The sequence below is a fragment of the Talpa europaea genome, assembly GCF_964194135.1.
Source record: "Talpa europaea genome assembly, chromosome: 3".
Taxonomy (NCBI): Eukaryota; Metazoa; Chordata; class Mammalia; order Eulipotyphla; family Talpidae; genus Talpa; species Talpa europaea.
This window is the reverse complement of record NC_140069.1, coordinates 67,987,400-68,001,895: the sequence shown is the minus strand read 5'-3', so window position 1 is coordinate 68,001,895 and position 14,496 is coordinate 67,987,400.

Sequence of the window (14,496 nt, the reverse complement as noted above, 5' to 3'; positions counted from 1 at the left end):
TCTTAATTGGGCGTGAAGTTTGGTTTTAGCTGTTGTGTTTCCTGTAATCACCAAGATATCACTAGACAAGCAAACAAGTTTAGGGAAATGCAATTAACATCAAAATACTAAGATCTGGAGAATTTGAAAAGGACATTACATTATCTGGCACATATATATGTTATATACATATATAACTGTTTTTTTGCACATATATATGCTATATGTATGGGGTGTGTGTGTATGATTTTGTTTTTAACTTTCTTACATGTTTTAATACTCCAAGGTATGGATAGATCAGGAAGTTTTATTGCCAGGTAAAGTTTTAGAATTTATATGTGTTAGGAGTGATAATTTCTCTTTCTTGGTAGGATTATATCTACTAGGGGGGAATACCTGTCACTTTCAAATAGAACTGACTGATTTTGGGGCTGGATAAATGGCATACTTTTCATGGAAAAGCGAGGAGGGTAAAAAGAGGATGGAATGGCCATACCCATGTTTGGCCAGAGTAAGACTCAAATCCTCAGTGTCATCTTATTAGTTTCAATAATTCCTGCTTCTACTATATAATTTATCTATGCTTTACTTTTAAGAAACTTCATCTATGCATTTGTGATGAAGTAAAACTTTACTAGGAACGTGGAACTTATTTATCCTGAATTCTTGCAAAGTTCCCAAGGGGCACATCACCAGCTTGGGACACCTCTTAGTGTGCATGGCTCCAGAGCTGTTCCTCTTCATGTAAGTCTACATCTCTGGAGCACTACAAGGAAGACTGGTCCCAGTCACCCCCTAAATATGTTGCAACACCCACACCTTTGTCCTTAGAAGTGGTTCTGGGACAGCTAGGTGATGGTTCCCCTATCTGTCCCAGCATGTATACATGTCCTAGAGGTAACTACCTAGCTGTCTCTGCACCTAACACAGTTACTCGTAGGTACTCAACCACATCTTGAGAGTCATGTATGTACTTGAGTTAAATTTATTGGTGTTTGAAATATTGCAACATATATTTTTTTTTATTGGCAGTGATTCTGTCCCCCTTAATCCTTAGTAGTCACCATCACTCACAAGATATAGTATGTATTTGCCCTGAAGTGAAGAAAGAAACTTTCCTGCAGAAGGTATGTGAAAAACTGGGTCTGTTGTCAATATTGGGGGAAAGAGTCTAACAGCCTGGGTTCAGGTGTTCTTGCGACTAGGAGTCCTCAGTCCTGTGCCCTCAGAACTTAGCTACCATCCTGAAACACAAGGGATCTGGGCTATGTTGGGTAGATACTACCTGATAAACTTGTAAGGAGAACTGGCTGTAGACCATGCATTTTTATCCTTTCCTTTCTTTTACTCCAATCTTGCTTACTTGAGCCCAGACCTAGGAAAGGTAAAGACTTGTTTGGCCCAATTGCATCTCTAGAAAGAAATAGTTCATACCCTGCTACACAAAATTTATTTATTTACTTATTTTTAAAAGATTTTATTTATTTATACAAGAACTGGGGTACAGGTCAGAGGCGCGGGAGGGTGAGAGAATTCACCAGCAACAGAGCAGGGAGCAGAACAGGCAGACGGACGGAAGACACTGCTGAGGGGAGAAGCAGGAGAGGCAGGAAAGGTCTGCCATGCCATGTGGGTTTCTTCCTGGCCAGGCGGGGAATCAAACTGCCACTGCAGAGGCTGCAGACAGCTTCAAGCGCTGCGCTCAACCCGCTGTGCCAGTGGGGAGGTCAGATATAAAATTTAAATTGCCTCTTTGAATCCCAGCTGAGATTAAGGATTAAGTATTGCTAAAATATTCCGTTATACCATAAATATTTAATAATAGCTAATAGTAATTATTTATTTAACATGTTTTTTGACTCAAAAAAACCCATTATCATCTTATTTTTCACATGAGAATAGTGAGTTTTTTTTTTTCTAGTAGGAACTGTTTAATCTCCCCCTAGAATGGTGACTGGCATGCAGTAGGAGCTCAATAAGCTTCATTACACAAAGAATGCAATTTTTAACCACTTTTGATCCGGACATACTGTAAAAGTAGAAATTTTGCATTTCCTTCCTGACTGTCTGAAGATCTTACCTCCATCTAAATAACAGAGTAGCTATTTAGACCAGGAAGTTCATAACCAACAGCCTATTTCAGAGGAAATGAGTGGCCACTGATGCCCTTCACCTAAGACAGAAATTCAGGAAAAGCTAGCTGAAATGCATAAGACCATTCCAGATGTTATCTTTGTATTTGAGTTCAGAACCCATTTTGGTGTTGGCAAGACAACTAGCTATGGCATCATGTATAATTCCTTGGATTACTCAAAGGAAAATGAACCCAAATATAGACTTGCAAGACATGGCCTGTATGAGAAGAAAAGACCTCAAGAAAACAGTGAAAGGAATGCAAGAACAGAAAGAAAAAATTCAGGGGGGCTGTATAGGCTGTAGTTTGTCCTCGCTACAGGAAGGAGTAAAGACTGCAGTGACTTTATCTGTGGTGATTGTGCAGATTTTTCCTAAGAGGGTGAATAAATTAATACCTTTAATGTGGAAATAAAAGATTGAATTTTTCCCAAGTCAAATAATATATTTCTCTTTTTCTGTAAACTTTAAAGTTTTCAAGTAGATACAGATTCCTGTATAGATCTTCATGTTTTATGAATGATATGTAAAAACTGAAAAGACTATAAAATATAAAAGATTATAAAAGAAAATGTAAATATTGGAATTGGAAATGTGTTGAGGTAATTGGAATTGTTTTAACCTAAAAAAGAAAAGGTTAAGTTTGCCTTCAACTACATAATGACAAAGTAATTTGTTTCTTAATAACATTAGAAGAAATAGAAGAACTGATCAAAACTTAAAATGGATGATTAAAAACTTGCTGTGGATTCTTCAACCCTAGAAATTAGAATCCATACTACATGCCATGGTCTGTCCTTATAGCAAGTCTTTTCTGAACTTTGTTTTAATACTAAAATTTCAAGGTAGATATAATTAAATATTTTTTTCCAAAAGAAAAATGAATTCTTACCTTAGGAGCACACAGAAGATCAAAACTACTTAGTAATTTAGAGATACAAACATTGTTACACTAGTAATAATAATGGAAATGTTCACTTTTCCTACAAAAATTATAGAAGTTGGGAAATGTCCAAGTACCTGTTGGCTGGGAAGGAAAGCTAATCTGCAGACTCACTTCCTTCCATTAGCATTGTTTTCTACAGAACTAGCACATAATGCTACCCACAGTGCCATTCCTCAGCTTCTCAGGGATGAAAAAAAGATGATGTACTCTTGTTGAAATCCTCCCCCAACCCCATTATCAAATGGCCAGTGGCTAGAAGGTGGCCCTTGGCAATAAACAAAGAAATAGGAAATGGTCTGTGATAAATATTCCTCTTCAATACCCTGTTCTGATGGCAGCACTGGTCAGGTTTAAAATGGAGAAATGCAAAAAACAAATGTATGTAAACTAAAATACTTAGAGCTTGTCTAGGAATGCCATGAAAAGAAATTCTTGTTTTCCCTACATTTTAAAAATTGATAACAAAATTAAAAACACAATACCTTAACATATGCAAAAATCATCCCAAATTTAAATATCCCATGAAATTTTCTTTTTAAAAAAACTTTCTTTACTGGTAAATATTAAGTTCTGAAGACCAAAAAAGCTCAATATTGGAGCAATATTACATAAACAAGCAGTGCCATTTGATAAATGACAGATACGGAAGGTTTAGAACAAGACACAGTGTCTTGTGTCAATATCAACATATCATTACATGGTTGCAATTGTAGGGTGTGTACTATTTGGAGTCTGTGTGAGGAATGAGATCTAAAATTATATAAAAATTAGTACAAGTGTAGAGTATCATGTCATTAAGCTTTGTCTATTCTCAGCTTTCTTTTATCATGTTGTTTAAGATCATTAAATTATTAATGTACACACTAGTCTGTGAAACCTTCCTCACAGTCATCACATTTTTGGACTTATGTTGAATACTATCAAGTGTTATGAAGCTTTTATCTATCTGATAAATTATCTTAGAGTGATTTTCTTCCATAAGGTTACTAATTTTCTGTATAATTTCATTTTTCTAAGCCAAAAACCTTTTTCCCTTCATAAATATATCTGAGATTTTAATATATATTAAATATGTATTTATATATTAAAAATAACTTCTTGAAGCTTGGGAACACAGGTATACAAGAGATGATATCTACTTGAAGTTGTGTTATCTACTTAGTGTTCTAGAATTTTGCACATATTAATGGTTAACTACCACTACATACACATTGAGAAAAGAAGTTAATATCTTGGTTATTAATATACATTGTAAAGAAAGCATATCTAGCATATCTTGACCTTTTTCAGAACAGTAGGATACATTTCCCAACTTTCAGTCTCCTATTTACATGTTTTATAGGTCTGTGTATAGCACAAGTGAAGAAATGAAAAACAGGTTAATTAACTCACATTCTAACTGGCTGACTACCTGGGGTTTAGCTGCTTCTCTGAAATTCTGATTGAACTGGTCCTATAATTTAATCTTCATAAAGCCTAATCCAAAATCTATAAAATTTATCAAAATTATTAAAAGTGGCAAAAATGTTGGATTCACATGTCCTTGATTTAAAGTTTTTAAGAAAAAACTATCAAATGTGGTGCCTTGGTGGTGGTTCAAGGGTTAAGACACAGCCTGTGAAACTGTCCACAGACTCTGCAGCACAAGTTTGATCCCCAGCCAGCCAGGGAGCTACCCACATGGAGCAGCAGACCTCTCCTGACCCGCCCGATGCTCCCCTCAGCAGTGTACTTTGGGGATCTGCCTGTTCTATTCCCCACTCTGTCTCTGGTGAATCCTCTTACACCCAACACTTCTGGCCTGTGCCCCAGCTCTTGTATGTATAAATAAATAAATCTTTTTAAAAAAGACAAAGAAAGAAAACCTATTAAATGTGCTAGATACCCAGATAGAAGATCAGCCCACTGAGCCACTTTCCCTCTTCAGGTTCCATCTTCAGTAGGAGTTGAAGCAGCTGCCTCAGGACTTGCCATATGAGTGTGCTCCCATTTTCCCACCCCAAAGTACACTGGAATCTGGGCTCCCTCATGGCTGAGTTTGAAGATACAGATTTTCTTTCCGTCATTCCCATTATGAGTAAGAATATTTCCTTTTCTTCTTTAATGTTTAGAAAGTATGTTCAAGTTAGACTTGTTTTTATCTTGAAAATGTTAATCTAGATCAAACAGAAGATTTGAGAATGGAAAAAGATTTATGATTGGGAGTGTGTGTTTGTTAATATATTGGAAGAGTTAGAAGTCTGTGTTATGAGGACTTGGGAGTAGGATATAAAGCAAAACACCAAATGAAAGAGAAAGAAGTAGATAAGAGTAAAAAAAGAAATTCTTAAAAAAATTAAAACCCAGAGTTAAACAAGGTAGCTGCTTACTAAAATAACATTTATGACATTTTATACTCTAAAATGTATTAATAATGTGAGATATTTTATTTCCAAGAAAGATAAGAATTTTGGATTTTTAAAAAATAGATCCTCTGATTCTTTAATATGTGTTTCTCATGTTGTAGGGATGCATATTTAGTATTACTTATATATTTCTAGACACATGGAAATGAAAAACAAAAACAAAAACATGTCCCAACATGTAGGAACCAGGGCACAATTTATGTGTAGAGACTACAAGGCTATGCAGAAGGAGAGTTGGAGAGATTCTTAATTTAAGGTTTTTAGTCTCCCAAATTAGAAGACCTTCTAGAAAAAACACAGCTTCAGTGCAAAACTTCATCATACATGCATCTGCATGTATCACAGAGTCAGAAAGTTACTATTGTCTTCATCACAAAATCTCTAGGCCTGAGTTGCCTGGGATGGATTTCATGGTTTCTAAAACCACCTGATTGTGCCAGGTAATAGGATAAATGTCATGCAAAATGTGATGCCCTTCCTTTTACTGAATCATCCACCCTAATTAGTATTATTGGATTTTCAGTTTTTATTTGGGGTACATTTTTTCATGACTATTATTTAAGATATCCAAAAACTTAATTTTCTTCCATGCCCATTATCTTAATAGTTTTGATTATCTTTTATTTTTAGGCAGATTATAAAATTTTGCTAGAAGATGGGTATTTCAATAATTTTAAGTGAGTTCATATGAGCCCAAATTCCAGTCAGATCCAAAATTTTAAGAACTCATAAAAATCTGAAGAAACAGAAAGCTCCCTGTGGAGCTAGAGGAGACCTGGGAAGTTCCACATGCCAGGCCCCTTCTGGCCAGCAGTCCAAGCCCAGAGGGGGAGTGGGCACCCATGGCTGGGGCAGACTGGGCATGCAGGAAAGTGCATCTCCAACTTGCCATTTTAGAACAGGGATCATCCTTCAGTAAAGCCTGCTCGAAACCAGCAGAAGGCTCCCCACAGAGCCAGAGTCACCTCCTTGCCATTCCCCTTCTAGCCAGCAGTCCTAGCCCAGAGGGGGAGCTGGCAGCCAAGGTTCAGGCAGATCGCGCATACAGGAAAGTGCCTCTCCGACTTGCCATTTTAGAACAGGGACCTTCCTTCAATAAAGACTTCTTGAAACTGGCATAAGGCTCCCCTCGGAGCCAGAGGTGAGCTGAAGGCCCCCACAAGCCTGGTCCCCACTGGCAGGGAGTGGAACCCAGAGGGGGATCCAGCGATTTGGAGCTCTGAGTGTAATTCAGCAGCCCCACCTCCAGGGAAGTCTGTGGGACTACAAGACATGTCTTTGGAATTAAACAAACATAGAAGGATGAGATATTCTGAGACAGCCACCATTAACATACTCAAAGTACCACCACCTCACTGGACTTTTGGCATAACAGTATTTGACTCATTTGGACCACCAGTTTCTGAAATCCCAGAAAGAGCACACCAAAAAGATGCCGGCCAGTACCAGCACACAGTGTTCGAATGCATAGGGCAAATTAGAAAACAGGCATCAGGGAGAAGAAAAACTACATGCAACCTAGCAACTCCTCAGGAAAAAGACACAACACTCAAAGAAAACCACCCACCAGATTGCAACAACAGTGACTTGGAAGAACTTCTGAGCCTTCCAGAAAGAGAATTTAAAATTGCCATGATTAAAAAACTGAAGGAAGTCAAAAATGATATGGGGAAAATAATCAACGATCATAAGAATAAGATTTGAGTCCCTAAAGAGGGAAGTAAAAGAAATGCAGAAGAACAAAAAATTAATGGAGGAGCTAAAGGACTCTGGGGAAAGCAGTGAAAGCAGAAAAGATGAAATGGAAGAACGAATAAGTACTCTTGAAGACACAGAAATAAAAAGAAACAAAATAGAAAAGGAAAGAGAAGTATGAAGGAAAAAAAAAAAAAAACTGAAGAAAGACTTCGGGAACTATCTGACTCCATGAGGAAAGGATATATAAGAGTTATAGGAATCCCAGAAGAAGAGGAGAGAGACATAGGAACAGAGAAAATATTCAAGGAAATAATTGAAGAGAACTTCCCAAATGTTAAGGAGCTGAAAATAGACATACAAGAATCAAGAAGAACACCTTTCATCCATGATGAAAGGAAAAATACAGCAACACATAATAGTAAAGCTCCCAAGAATCCAAGACAAGGAAAAAAATAATGAAGCTGACAAGAGGAAAGAAACAGAAAACATTCAAAGGAAAAACAATCAAACTGACATCAGACTTCTCTGAAGAAACACTAGAAGCAAGGAGAGAGTGGAGGGACATAGACTACAGACTCTAAGACAACAAATGCCAGCCAAGATTACTCTATCCTACAAAGCTTTCCTTCCTCTATAAAGAAAGAATAAGGACCTTCCTAGACAAACAGAAACTCTGGAATTTCATTACAACTAAACCCCACTCCAAAAAACACTACAAAGAGTCCTAAAGCCAGAACCAACAGAGGGATGAATAACAACGAAAGAAGGCCCCCCCAAAAAAGTTATTAAATAAATAAATAAAATCTTAGGAAAGACAAACACAATGACAAATACAAATGCTAACATATCAATATTAACTCTAAATATAAATGGACTAAACTCTTCAATAAAAAGACACAGAGTCGCGGGCTGGATTAAGAAACAAAACCCAACCTTTGCTGTCTCCAGGAAACACATTTAACTACAAAAGATAAAAATAGACTCAAAGTTAAAGGACATAAAACAATCCTAAAAGCAAATGGACTGAAAAAGAAGGCAGGAACAGCTATACTTATATCAGATAAAACAGATTTCAAACTCAAAAAGGTTAAAAGAGACCTCAATGGTCACTACATTATGATCAAGGGGACAATACTTTAAGAAGAAATAACACTCATTAACATATACTCACCATATGAAGGAGCACCAAAATAATCAGACAACTATTATCATCTCTGAAAACAGACATCACAGAAAACACATATGTAGTAGGGGACTTCAACACAGCACTATAAACAATGGATAGATCAATGAGACAAAAAATAAGTGAGGACCTAAAGCTCTAAATAAGGATCTAGAGCTCATGGGCTTAACAGACATCTATAGAACACTAAACCCAAAAAAATCTGACAACACATTTTTCTCAAGCACACAAGGATCATTCTCCAGGATTGATCACATACTGGGATACAAGACAAACATCAACAGATACACCAAGATTGAAATCATACCAACCATCTTCTCTGACAATGAAGGCATCAAACAGAAATAAACCATAAAAAGAAGGCAAGGAACTCTCCTACCTCATGGAGATTGACACCCACACTACTGGAAGACCACTGGACTAATGAGGAAATCAAAGAAGAAATTAAAATATACTTTGAGTTGAATGACAAGGAAGACACCAATATGCTAAACCTATGGGATGCAGCAAAATCAGTAATAAGAGGGAAATATATAGCAATAGAGGCTCACATCAATAAACAAGAAAGATCTCAAAGAAACAATCTAATCTCAAAGCTCAAAGAACTAGAAAAAGAAAAACAAAAAAAAACCCCAAAACCAGTAGAAGAAAAGAAATAATAAAAATTAAAGAAGAAATAAAATGAAATTGAAACAAAAAAAAAAAAATCCCAAAGATCAATGAAACCAAAAGCTGGTTCTTCGAAAAAATAAATAAAATAGACAAACCCCTAGCCAGGCTCACAAAAGAAAAAAAGGGAGAGAGCACAAATAAATAGGATCACAAATGAAAGAGGAGAAATCACAACAGGCACATCATAAGTCAAAAGAATAATCAGAAACTACTATGAACAGTTATATGCAAACAAGCTCAACAATCTAGAAGAGATGGGCAAATTCCTACAACTACACAATCACTCAAAGCTAGATAAAGAAGAAATAGAACATCTAAACAGACCAATTACAAGCAGCGAAATTGAAATGGTGATCAGAAACCTCCCAAAAACAAAAGCCCAGGATCTGATGGATTTAAAAATGAATTCTACCAAACATTCAGAAATGAATTAGTGCCTATCCTTCACAAACCCTCTCAAAAAATTGAGAAGGAAGGGATAATACCAAATACATTCTATGAAGCCAACACTACATTAATACCAAAACTGAACAAGGACAATGCAAAAAAAGAAAACTACAGGCCAATTTCTCTAATGAACACGGATGCAAAAATCCTCAATGAAATATTAGCTATCAGAATCCAAAAATGTATTCATAAGATAATTCACCACGACCAAGTAGGATTTATTCCAGGGACACAAGAATGGTTCAACATCTGAAAATCAATCAATGTTATCTAACACATCAACAAAAAAGAAATATAAAAACCATATGATAATATCAATAGATGCTGAGAAAGCTTTTGACAAAGCACAATACTCATTTATGATAAAGGCCCTTGAAACTCTCAGGATGCAAGGAACATACCTCAACATCATAAATGCCATATATGACAAGCCCACAGCCAGTATCATTCTCAATGGCGAAAAGCTGAAAGCATTTCCATTAATATCTGGAACAAGATAAGGATGTCCACTCTCACCACTGCTTTTCAATATAATTCTGGAAGTCCTATACAGAGCAATTAGACAAGAGAACGACATACAAGGAATCCGATTAAGGAAGGAAGAAGTTAAACTAGCACTCTTTGCAGATGATATGATAATATACATAAAGAACCCCAAAAATGCCGCAGAAAAACTAATCAAACTAATCAATCAGTTTAGTAAAGTAGCAGGATACAAAATCAACACATAAAAATCAGTAGCCTTCCTATACACAAACAGTAAATCTGAAGAAGAAGAAATCAAAAAAAAGTCATCACTTTTATTATTGAAACAAACAAAAAAATCAAATACTTGGACCTATACAAAGAAAACTATAAAACACTGTTAAAAGAAATAGAAGAAGACACAAAGAAATGGAAAGACATCCCTTGCTCATGGATTGGAAGAATTAACATTATTAAAATGGCCATCCTACCAAAAGCTATATACAGATTCAATGCTATTCCAATCAAAATTTCAATGTCATTCTTCAAAGAAATAGAAAAATTATTGATGAAATTCATATGGAAGTACCACCACCCTGAAGAGCAAAGCTCTCCTGAAAAAAAAAAAAAAGAAGGGAATGGAGGCATCATACTCCCAGATTTCAAACTATACTACAAAGCCATAACCATGAAAAAATGGTATTGGAACAAGAACAGACACACAGACCAATGGAATCAACTAGAAAATCCAGAAATAAGCCCACAGATTTATGGTCAACTAATCGTCGACAAAGGAGCAAAGAATATGCACTGGAGCAAAGAAAGTTTGTTCAATAAATGGTGCTGGGAAAACTGGGTTGCTACATGCAAAAGAATGAAGCTTGACTACTACCTAACACCATGCACAAAAACCAACTCAAAATGAATTAAAGAACTAGACATAAGACCTGAAACCATAAAATACGTAGAAGAAAATGTAGGCGAAACACTACATGACATGCACCTCAAAGACATCTTTACAGACACATTGCCCAAATCAGTGATGGTGAAGGTAAAGATAAACAGCTGGGACTACATCAAATTAAAGAGCTTCTGCACGGCCAAAGAGACAATAACCAAAACAAAGAGAGACCCCACTGACTCGGAGAACATTTTTGCACACAACACTAATGATAAAGGACTGATCACAAAGATCTACAAAGAGGTGACGAGACTCAACAAAAACAAAGATAATAATCCAGTCAAAAAATGGACAGAAGAGCTAAAAGGAAACTTCTCTGAAGAGAAAATGTAAATGGCCAACAGGCAAATGAAAAAATGTTCCACATCACTTTTAATCAGGGAAATGCAAATCAAAACTACAGTGAGATACCATCTTATACCAGTGAGAATGCCACATTTAAAAAAAAAAAAACTAGCAACAACAAATGTTGGCAAGGTTGAGAAAAAGTAACTCTTCTGTACTGCTGGTGGGAGTGCAAACTGGTCCAGCCACTATGGAGAGCTGTGTGGAGATTTCTTGACCTACTAAACATAGAGCTTCCATAATATGATCCAGCAATTCCACTCCTAGGTATTTACCAAAAGGACACAGAAACAGTAATTCCAAAGGGCACCTGTACCCCTATGTTTATAGCAGCACTATTTACAATAGCTAAGCTATGGAAACAACTCAAATGCCCAAAAATAGATGACTGGATCAAGAAGATGTGGTACATACACACAACGGAGTATTACTCAGCAATCAAAGAAGATAAATACATGCAATTTACAGCAACATGGACGGAGCTAGAAGGGATCATGCTCCAAGAAATAAGTCAGAAAGAAAAAGAAAAATAACGGATGGTCTCACTCATAGCAGGAATTTAGAAAACCTAAATAAGAGACCAAGAAAAAGATTAACAAATATAAAGTAAAAATCAAAATCAACAAGCAACTATAAACCAGAGACACACTACAGAGTGGGGATAGGGGCAGGGAGTGGAAGGACTGGAGTTCAAATAAGGAGGGGGTGCAATTGTATGGAGAATGTAACCATAATGAAAATGCATACATTGTGCAAAGTTGAAAAAGGATGTAAGCATTATATAAAATAAAATATTTTTTAAAAAAATCTACAGAAACACTAAATTTCCATATGTAGAAGAAAACAATTTACTTTTTTTTGTGGCACTTGTCATGAACTTCTACAGGTATTTTTGCCTGAATTGTCTGTTAAGACTTCTATGAATATAGCATAGAAAGAAAAGGATAAAGTTAGGTTTAAATATCCTATTCAAAACATTGTCAGTATAAGAAATGTAACCTTAAGGCCAAAAATCAGCAATGAGCTGAAATTTTCTGGTTGTGTAAATACATCCTTTTTTTTTGTAGTTTATTTATTTATTTATTTTATTTTTTTGCATCATTGCTCATTTTTAAACAATATTTGCTCCCCCCCTCAGGTGTAGTCCCCATGGAATTTCCTTTTGGGCAGGAAGGTGATTGGTTTTGGTGCTAAGGGAACTCTGTTCCAACAAGGAAGGAAAGTGAGGCTGTGGGTAATACAGATTTGTTAACTAAGTTACAAATTCATTACAGGTCTCATAATTTGACATTTTCTATTACTGCTTGAAAAACTTTGCTGAGAACCAAACTTTAGGACCATTTTAGAGATGTCATTTGTCTATTTATTCAACAAATGGTGGTGTCTATTTAGGTCTCCAGGATCATCTTTGGCTGTTCTTTCAGAATTAATGGAATGCCAAGTCATTGGCAAGACTCAGTGCCAACTGTCATCACTGTAAGACTTCACATATGCTACAGAAGACTAGCCAGTTCATCACATCTATACTTGGAAGCTATTTCTTTTGGACTTTTCCTGATCCTTGATTCCTGCATTAATATTTCATTCTGTGAACTTCCATGATACCTTGTTCCTAAAACATGATGGTAGCTATAAGAACACAGTCCAGCTACAAGGAAAGTCCCTGATATGACTGTGCCAGCTTTGTGAAAATGTACAGCTCTTTGCTATAGCCTGTGTTAGTTGTTCCACGTGGTCATTCTTATGTATACATCAGCATCCATAGCAACACTTTTCTGCAAGTTGCTTACAAAAGTTTTGATAGCAGTGGATTGACATGCAATACAGGAAGTAATTACAATCATGAGTGCAAAAAGTTTCAAATATGTTGAAAATTGTTGAGGAAAAATGCGGTGTCCTCAGGGCAGATGGATGAATGCTATAAGGAAGTAATAGACATGAACTCTGTTAATGGGGCTGCCAGTGATCTGGTATTTGCCAGTAGGCATAGTAATTTTCCAAGCCCAAAGCATTAAAAAGTTGCAGGTGATATTTATGTAATGTCAGTGGGTCATATTTACTGACTCCTCTGAATGTACTGATTCCAAAAAGTTCAGAAGAAAACACCAGTTAAATGGAGTTCAGTGAATGCAGGAATGAAGCAACAATGTAGAGACACAGGGCTTCATTTCCAAGGTTCCAATGTCTGCTGGTGTTTTATTTTATCAAGTGTGTCCTGCTTACATTGTGCCACATGACCTTCAGCAGGGACTCTATGGGCACTGTTTAGGAGCCTGTGTGATGGATAATTGTAATGAATTTAAAGTCCTCAAAGAACAAGTAGCTATGAAACTTCAAGTTATTGCAATAATCGCATGGTCTAATGTTAAATCAAAGGTACAGCTGTTATTCCACATCTATTCTCAACGACTGTATGGGGGAAAAGACAGCTCCACTAACATATTTCTGGAGAGTGATAATATAGTGTATTTGGAGAAAACTCACTAATACAAATATTTTTTTCACTTGGGCTCAAATATTGTATTTCACATAATTACATTTCTTTGAGATCGATAATTAAATCCCATTGATTTCCTGTACTGATTAGCAATATAAAGTGAAAATGTGGGCCTCTCTAGTGGCACAAGGGGTTTAGGATAAGTACTATGAAGCAATCCTTAGCTACTGCAGCATGAGTTCTATCCCTGGCCAGGGAGATACTATCCTCATGGCACAGCAGACCTCTCCTGTCTCAACTTCTGCTCCCCTCAGCAGTGTATTTCAATCAGTCTGCCTGTTCTGCTCCCCGCTCTGTCACTGGTGAATCCTCTCACCCCCCCATACTTCTGACCTGCACCCCAGTTCTTATATGCATAAATAAATAAAACTTTAAAAAAAGTTAAAATGAGTGGGTATTTTTTAGGCATAGTTGTATTACTGTGTACTTCTACCTCTTCATTCTTCCCTAAAGCCAAAATTCTTGAACATATATCACTCAAATTTTCAAAAAATGCAAATAAGTGACCCTTAGAAAGAAGAAAATCACAGCATACAAAGTTTTCAGGGAAAAATGCTTTGTTTTTCAGAATAATATAAATTGAGAAAAATGACCATACATGGGAAATATGAAAAAAAATATGCAATGTTAACTACAACATTCTCACTATAATCAGAATAATACTGCTTTTTCATTTGGCCTTTTTTATCCCTTTATTGAGGCAATGTAGTTTACAATACTATATATCATTTAGGAGAATAGGTTCACACCTTCTCAGAGTATATT